The sequence below is a fragment of the Salvelinus fontinalis genome, chromosome 2, assembly GCF_029448725.1.
Source record: "Salvelinus fontinalis isolate EN_2023a chromosome 2, ASM2944872v1, whole genome shotgun sequence".
Classification (NCBI taxonomy): domain Eukaryota; kingdom Metazoa; phylum Chordata; class Actinopteri; order Salmoniformes; family Salmonidae; genus Salvelinus; species Salvelinus fontinalis.
In genome coordinates this window covers 100,014,899-100,024,336 of record NC_074666.1, presented here as the reverse complement: position 1 = coordinate 100,024,336, position 9,438 = coordinate 100,014,899, and positions in this window count along the sequence as shown.

The following is a 9,438-nucleotide window of genomic DNA, read 5'->3' as shown; positions in this document are numbered from 1 at the left end:
AAAGAGAGAGAGATACTGATCCTCTAACAGAGTAGACCATCCACTACAGAGATAAAAGAGAGAGAGATACTGATCCTCTAACAGAGTAGACCATCCACTACAGAGATAAAGGAGAGAGAGAGATACTGATCCTCTAACAGAGTAGACCATCCACTACAGAGATAAAGGAGAGAGAGAGATACTGATCCTCTAACAGAGTAGACCATCCACTACAGAGATAAAAGAGAGAGAGATACTGATCCTCTAACAGAGTAGACCATCCACTACAGAGATAAAAGAGAGAGAGATACTGATCCTCTAACAGAGTAGACCATCCACTACAGAGATAAAAGAGAGAGAGATACTGATCCTCTAACAGAGTAGACCATCCACTACAGAGATAAAGGAGAGAGAGATACTGATCCTCTAACAGAGTAGACCATCCACTACAGAGATAAAGGAGAGAGAGAGATACTGATCCTCTAACAGAGTAGACCATCCACTACAGAGATAAAAGAGAGAGAGATACTGATCCTCTAACAGAGTAGACCATCCACTACAGAGATAAAGGAGAGAGAGATACTGATCCTCTAACAGAGTAGACCATCCACTACAGAGATAAAGGAGAGAGAGAGATACTGATCCTCTAACAGAGTAGACCATCCACTACAGAGATAAAGGAGAGAGAGAGATACTGATCCTCTAACAGAGTAGACCATCCACTACAGAGATAAAAGAGAGAGAGAGATACTGATCCTCTAACAGAGTAGACCATCCACTACAGAGATAAAGGAGAGAGAGATACTGATCCTCGAACAGAGTAGACCATCCACTACAGAGATAAAGGAGAGAGAGATACTGATCCTCTAACAGAGTAGAACATCCACTACAGAGATAAAGGAGAGATAGATACTGATCCTCTAACAGAGTAGAACATCCACTACAGAGATAAAGGAGAGAGAGATACTGATCCTCTAACAGAGTATAACATCCACTACAGAGATAAAGGAGAGAGAGATACTGATCCTCTAACAGAGTAGACCATCCACTACAGAGATAAAGGAGAGAGAGATACTGATCCTCTAACAGAGTAGACCATCCACTACAGAGAAAAAAGAGAGAGACTTGCAGATCTTAATACTGATCCTTTGGCAGAACAGACAGACAGACAGACAGACAGACAGACAGACAGACAGACAGACAGGTAATACTGATCCTCTGGAAGAACTATAAGAAAGTTGAGTGATGTTTAGAGTCATACAGTATTAATCAGGACCTTAGCGATGTTTAGAGTCATACAGTATTAATCAGGACCTTAGTGATGTTTGTAGTTATACAGTATTAATCAGGACCTTAGTGATGTTTGGAGTCATACAGTATGAATCAGGACCTTAGTGATGTTTAGAGTCATACAGTGTGAATCAGGACCTTAGTGATGTTTAGAGTCATACAGTATGAATCAGGACCTTAGTGATGTTTAGAATCATACAGTATGAATCAGGACCTTAGTGATGTTTAGAGTCATACAGTATGAATCAGGACCTTAGTGATGTTTGGAGTCATACAGTATTAATCAGGACCGTAGTGATGTTTGGAGTCATACAGTATGAATCAGGACCTTAGTGATGTTTGGAGTCATACAGTATGAATCAGGACCTTAGTGATGTTTGGAGTCATACAGTATGAATCAGGACCTTAGTGATGTTTGGAGTCATACAGTATGAATCAGGACCTTAGTGATGTTTGGAGTCATACAGTATGAATCAGGACCTTAGTGATGTTTGGAGTCATACAGTGTGAATCAGGACCTTAGTGATGTTTGGAGTCATACAGTGTGAATCAGGACCTTAGTGATGTTTGGAGTCATACAGTATGAATCAGGACCTTGGTGATGTTTGGAGTCATACAGTATGAATCAGGACCTTAGTGATGTTTGGAGTCATACAGTATGAATCAGGACCTTAGTGATGTTTAGAGTCATACAGTATGAATCAGGACCTTAGTGATGTTTAGAGTCATACAGTATTAATCAGGACCTTAGTGATGTTTGTAGTCATACAGTGTGAATCAGGACCTTAGTGATGTTTGTAGTCATACAGTATGAATCAGGACCTTAGTGATGTTTAGAGTCATACAGTATGAATCAGGACCTTAGTGATGTTTGGAGTCATACAGTATGAATCAGGACCTTGACATTTACAGTAGATGTACCTCCAGTAACACCATGAATGTTTTAATGATCAGAATGGAACAAAGAACTAGATTGATTTGTAGATGGGTTTGTTAATCCATGGAAATATCTTCATGATAAATGACAATCTTGACTTTTCAGTTCTTACCATGTGTAACGGATGTGAAATGGCTAGCTAGTTAGCGGGTACGCGCTACTAGCATTTCAATCAGTTACGTCACTTGCTCTGAGACTTAAGTAGGGTTGCCCCTTGCTCTGCAAGGGCCGCGGCCTTTGTGGAGTGATGGGTAACGATGCTTCGTGGGCGACCGTTGATGTGTGCAGAGGGTCCCTGGTTCGCGCCCGTGTCGGGGCGAGGGGACGACGTAAAGTTATACTGTTACATTGATGCTGTTGACCCGGATCACTGGTTGCTGCGGAAAAGGAGGAGGTTGAAAGGGGGGTGAGTGTAACGGATGTGAAATGGCTAGCTAGTTAGCGGGTACGCGCTACTAGCATTTCAATCAGTTACGTCACTTGCTCTGAGACTTAAGTAGGGTTGCCCCTTGCTCTGCAAGGGCCGCGGCTTTTGTGGAGCGATGGGTAACGACGCTTCGTGGGCGACTGTTGTTGATGTGTGCAGAGGGTCCCTGGTTCGCGCCCGTGTCGGGGCGAGGGGACGTACTAAAGTTATACTGTTACACATGGATCAGTTGTATAATCAATATCAGTTGTAAAATCAATATCTGTGAGAGGAATCCATCAAGTAGTAGTAGTAGGAAGTAGTGGTGGTAGTAGTAGTAGTAGTAGTAGTAGGAATTGGTAGTAGTAGTAGTGGTGGTAGTAGTAGTAGTAGTAGTAGGAATTGTCTCCCGGGTGGCGCAGTGGTCTAGGGCACTGCATCGCAGTGCTAGCTGCGCCACCAGAGTCTCTGGGTTCGCGCCCAGGCTCTGTCGCAGCCGGCCGCAACCGGGAGATCCGTGGGGCGACGCACAATTGGCATAGCGTCGTCCGGGTTAGGGAGGGTTTGGCCGGTAGGGAGGGTTTGGCCGGTCCTTGTCTCAGTATGTAAAAATGTAATAAAAAAATGTATGCACTCTACTGTAAGTTGCTCTGGATAAGAGCATCTGCTCTTGGCCGGTAGGGATATCCTTGTCTCAGTATGTAAAAATGTAATAAAATGTATGCACTCTACTGTAAGTCGCTCTGGATAAGAGCGTCTGCTAAATGACTAAAATGTAAATGTAAATGAATTGGTAGTAGTAGTAGTGGTGGTAGTAGTAGTAGTGGTATACAGTGCCTTCAGAAAGTACTCAAAAAGTACCGTGCTTCTACACTTGTATTACTTGCTGTTTGGGGTTTTAGGCTGGGTTTCTGTACAGAACTTTGAGATATCAGCTGATGTAAGAAGGGCTATATGAATACATTTGATTTGATTTGATACTCAGGCTGTATTTAAGTACTCAGGCTTTAACACTGCATCCTTGGCAGCGATTACAGATGTGAGTCTTTCTGGGTAAGTCTCTAAGAACTTTCCACAGCTGGATTGTGCAACATTTGCCCATTATTCTTTTAAAAAATCTTCATGTTTTAGGTTATTGTCCTGATGAAAGGTGAATTCATCTCCCAGTGTCTGGTGGAAAGCAGACTGAACCAGGTTTTCCTCTAGGATTTTTAATTTTTAGCCTGAAAAAACTCCCCTGTCCTTAACAATTATAAGCATACCCATAACATGATGTAGCCACCAGTATGCTTGAAAACATGGAGAGTGGCACTCAATAATGTGTTGAATTGAATTTGGCACAAACATAACAGTTTGGATTCAGGACAAAAAGTGAATTGCTTTGCCACATTGGTTTGCAGTATTACTTTAGTGCCTTGTTGTAAACAGGATGAACGTGTTGGAAAAGTTTCATTCTGTACAGCAGGGGTTCTTAAACCTTTTCAGCTCAAGACACAAATTAGAAACGTACCATCTTCCCATGATCCAACTCTTCCTCCAATGACCCAAATCAAGAAGAAATATTGTGTTAGTGTAGATGTATTCTCATAACTCGCGACCCACCTCTCACATGCCCAGGGCCCACTTTGGGTCCCGGCCCATAGTTTAAGAAACCCTGCTGTACAGGCGTACTTCTTATCTCTCTGTCATTTAGGTTAGCATTGTGGAGTACCTACAATGTTATTGATCAATCCTCAGTTTTCTCCTATCACTGCCATTAAACTCTAGCTGTTTTAAAGTCACCATCGGCCTCATGGTGAAATCGCTGAGCGGTTCCTTTCCTCTCTGGAAGCTGAGTTAGGAAGGACTCCTATATCTTTGTAGTGAGTGGGTGTATTGATAAACCATCCATAGTGTCATTAATAACTTCACCATGCTCAAAAGAGAAATTCAATGTCTGTTTTTTCAAATATTTTTTTTTACAATCTACCAACAGATGCCCTTCTTTGCAAGGCATTGGAAAACCTCCCTGGTAGTAGTAGTAGTGGTAGTCGTGGTGGTGGTGGTGGTGGTGGTGGTAGTGGTGGTAGTAGTGGTGGTGGTGGTGGTAGTGGTAGTGGTGGTGGTGGTAGTGGTGGTAGTAGTGGTGGTGGTGGTGGTAGTAGTAATAGTAGTGGTGGTGGTATTCGTGGTGGTGTTGGTGGTGGTAGTAGTAGTTGTGGTGGTAGTTGTGGTAGTTGTGATAGTCGTGGTGGTGGTGGTGGTGGTAGTAGTAGTAGTGGTAGTAGTAGTAGTAGTGGTGGTGGTAGTTGTGGTGGTGGTGGTGATAGTAGTGGCAGTAGTAGTGGTGGTGATAGTAGTAGCAGTAGTGGTGCTGGTAGTGGTAGTGGTGGTAGTGATGGTAGTGGTAGTAGTAGTAGTAGTGGTGGTGGTAGTAGTAGTAGTAGTAGTAGTGGTGGTAATAGTAGTGGTAGTCGTGGTGGTGGTAGTAGTAGTAGTAGTAGTAGTGGTGGTAATAGTAGTAGTAGTAGTGGTGGTAATAGTAGTAGTAGTGGTGGTGGTGGCAGTAGTAGAAGTAGTGGTGGTAGTAGTAGAAGTAGTGGTGGTAGTAGTAGTGGTGGTGGTAGTCGTGGTGATGGTGGTAGTAGTAGTAGAGGTGGTAGTCGTAGTAGTAGTAGTAGAGGTGGGGTTATTCGTGCTAGTGGTGGTAGTCGTGGTGTCGGTGGTGGTAGCAGTAATAGTAGCAGTAGCTGTAGTAGTAGCAGTAGCAGTAGCAGTAGTAGTAGCAGTAGTAGTCAGTGGTGTAAAGTATTTAAGTAAAAATATTTAAGTTCTACTTAAGTTGTTTTTTGGGTTATCTGTACTTTATTTTACTATTCATATATATAATATAATATATATATGATGTATTTTTTTAAAACTTTTACCCCTTTTTCTCCCCAATTGGTAGTTACAGTCTTGTCTCATCGCTGCAACTCCCGTATGGACTCGGAAGAGGTGAAGGTCGAGAGCTATGCGTCCTCCGAAACACGACCCAACCAAGCCGCACTGCTTCTTGACACAATGCCCACTTAAACTATAAGCCATCCACACCAAGTCAGGAAACACCGTACACCTGCCGACCGTGTCAGCTGTCATGCGCCCTGCCCGCCACAGGAGTCGCTAGAGCGCCGGGCCAAACCCTCCCCTAACCCGGACGACGCTAGGCCAGTTGTGCGCCGCCCCATGGGTCTCCTGGTCGCAGCCGGCTGCGACAGAACTTGGACTCGAACCAGGACCTCTAGTGGCACAGCGAGCAACAGCGATGCAGTACCTTAGATCACTGTGCCACTCGGGAGGCCCATTACTATTTATATTTTTAACAACTTTTACTTCACCACATTCTCAAAGAGAATAAGGTACTTTTTACTCCATCCATTTTCCTTGACAACCAAAACTACTTGTTACATTTTGAATGCTTAGCAGGACAGGAAAATTATCAAATGTATGTATTTATCAAGAAAACATCCTTGGTCATCCCTACTGCCTCTGATTTGGTGGACTCTCTAAACACACATGCTTCATTTGTAAATTATGTCTGAGTGTTGGAGATAACCCCTGGCTATCCGTAAATTTAAAAAACAAGAAAATAGTGCCGTCTGGTTTGCTAATATAAGGAATTTGAAATTATTTATACTTTTACTTTTGATACTTAAGTATATTTAAAACCAAATACTTTTTTACTTTTACTGAAGTGCTATTTTACTGGGTGACTTTCACTTTTACTTGAGTCATTTTCTATTAAGAAATATTTACTTTTTCCACCACTAGTAGTAGTAGCAGTAGTAGTAGTAGTAGCATTAGTATTAGCATTAGTAGTAGTAGTAGTATTAGCATTAGTAGTAGTAGTAGCATTAGTATTAGCATTAGTAGTAGTAGTAGTAGTAGTATTAGCATTAGTAGTAGTAGTAGCAGTAGTAGTAGTAGTAGCATTAGTATTAGCATTAGTAGTAGTAGTAGTAGTAGTATTAGCATTAGTAGTAGTAGTAGCATTAGTATTAGCATTAGTAGTAGTAGTAGTAGTAGTACCAGTAGTAGTAGTAGCAGTAGTACCAGTAGTAGAAGCATTAGTAGTAGTAGTAGCAGTAGTAGTAGCAGCAGTAGTAGTAGTAGTAGCAGTAGTAGCAGTAGTAGTAGTAGCAGTAGTACCAGTAATAGAAGCATTAGTAGTAGTAGTAGCAGTAGTAGCAGTAGTAGTAGCAGCAGTAGTAGCAGTAGTAGCAGTATTAGTATTAGCATTAGTAGTAGTAGTAGCACTAGTACCAGTAGTAGTAGTAGCAGTAGTACCAGTAGTAGAAGCATTAGTAGTAGTAGTAGCAGTAGTAGCAGTAGTAGTAGCAGCAGTAGTAGTAGTAGTAGCAGTAGTAGCAGTAGTAGTAGCAGCAGTATTAGCAGTAGCAGCAGTAGTAGTAGTAGTAGCAGTAGTAGCAGCAGTAGCAGTTGTAGTAGTAGTGGTAGTAGTAGAAGTAGTAGTAGTAGTAGCAGCAGTAGTAGCAGTAGCAGTAGTAGCAGTAGTAGTAGTAGCAGTAGTAGTAGTAGCAGTAGTAGTAGCAGCAGTAGTAGTAGTAGTAGTAGCAGTAGTATGTAAAACACTGCCACATTTTTCAGTTCTTACCCTGGATCAGTGGTACAATCTCCTTTTCTGAATTTGATTGGCTGCTCCATAGACTGGTCACTCTTCATGGACACACAGCTGGGTTCATGTGAGTCTGGTCTCTTCTGCTGGACCCTGGCAAACATACAGGGATTTTTTTTTTTATCTCAGTTTAAAAACCAAGAGGAATCCACCTAGTAATAGCAGTAGTAGTAGCAGTAGTAGTAGCAGTAGCAGCAGTAGTACTAGTAGTAGCAACTGCAGTAGCAGTTGTAGTAGTAGTAGTAGTAGCAGTAGTGGTGGTAATGGTAATAGTAGTGGTAGTGGTAGTAGTAGCAGCAGTAGTAGTAGTAGTAGTAGCAGCAGTGGTGGTAGTGGTAATAGTAGTAGTAGTGGTAGTGGTAGTAGTAGTAGCAGCAGTAGTAGTAGTAGTAGTAGTAGCAGCAGCAGTGATGGTAGTGGTAATAGTAGTAGTAGTGGTAGTGGTAGTAGTAGTAGCAGCAGTAGTAGTAGCGGTAAAAGTATTAGTAGTAGCAGCACTAGTAGCAGTGGCAGTAGTATTAGCAGTAGTAGCAGTAGCAGCACTAGTAGTAGTCATAGCAGTAGTAGCAACAGTAGCAGTAGTGGTAGTAGTAGTAGTCGTAGTAGTAGTAGTGGTAGTAGCAACAGTAGTAGTTGTAGTAGTGGTAGTAGTAGAAGTAGTAGTAGTAGTAGTAGTAGCAGTAGCGGTAGCAGTAGTAATAGTAGTAGTAGTAGTAGCAGTAGTAGTAGTAGCAGTAGTAGTTGTAGTAGTATTAGTGGTAGTAGCAGCAGTAGTAGTTGTAGTAGTAGTAGTGGTAGTAGTAGAAGTAGTAGTAGTAGTAGTAGTAGTAGCAGCAGTAGTAGTTGTAGTAGTAGTAGTGGTAGTAGTAGCAGTAGTAGTTGTAGTAGTAGTAGTGGTAGTAGCAGCAGTAGTAGTTGTAGTAGTAGTAGAAGTAGTAGTAGTAGTAGTAGTAGTAGTAGTAGTAGTAGTAGTAGCAGTAGCGGTAGCAGTAGTAGTAGTAGCAGTAGTAGTAGCAGCAGTAGTAGTAGTAGTAGCAGTAGTAGTAGCAGTAGTATGTAAAACACTGCCACATTTTTCAGTTCTTACCCTGGATCAGTGGTACAATCTCCTTTTCTGAATTTGATTGGCTGCTCCATAGACCGCTCACTCTTCATGGACACACAGCTGGGTTCAGGTGAGTCTGGTCTCTTCTGCTGGACCCTGGCAAACATACAGGGATTTTTTAAAATCTCAGTTTAAAAACCAAGAGGAATCCACCTAGTAATAGCAGTAGTAGTAGCAGTAGTAGTAGCAGTAGCAGTAGTAGTAGCAGTAGTAGTAATAGTATTAGTTGTAATATTGCTGGAAATTAATTGCCAGATAATGTGTTAGGTTTGGCTTCTTAAGCCAATAGTGGCTAACCAGAGGTAGGATAATGTCAATCTAGCGTTGATGAGCTAGTAGCTTGCGCTGTCTGATACTTGTGAGATTTGTTAATGACAGTTTGCGGTGGAACACATGAAAACGGCAAGTACTTTCAGAATTGATTGACGAGATACTGGTAGCTCTTGATCGACCTGTTGGAGACCCCTGTGGTACAGGTAGTAATAGTAGTAATTGAAGTACCAGTAGTAATAGAAGTATCTGTAGTAGTAGTAGTAGTATCAGTAGTAGTATCAGTAGTATCAGTAGTAGTAGTATCAGTAGTAATATCAGTAGCAGTATCCATAGTAGTATCACTAGTAGTATCACTAGTAGTAGTATCAATAGTAGTAGTAGTGGTAGTAGTATCAGTAGTAGTAGCAGTATCAGTAGTAGTAGCAGTAGTAGTATGAGTAGTAGTAGCAGTATCAGTAGTAGTAGTAGTATCAGTAGTAGTATCAGTAGGAGCAGCAACGGTAGTATTGGCAGTAGTAGTGGTAGCAGTAGTGATGGTGGTAGTAGTAGTAGTAGTGGCGGTATTTGTTGATTTTTTATTTAACGAGGCAAGTCAGTGAAGAACACATTTTTTATATAAAAAAACATTTCTTATTACAATGACAGCCTACACTGGCCAAACCCGGACGACGCTGGGCCAATTGTGCACCACCCTATGGGACTCCCAATCACAGCCGGTTGTGATACAGCCTGGTAGTGTTGAAGACCGCTGAGGTACAGGTAGTAATAGCAGTAATAGTATCATCAGTAGTAGT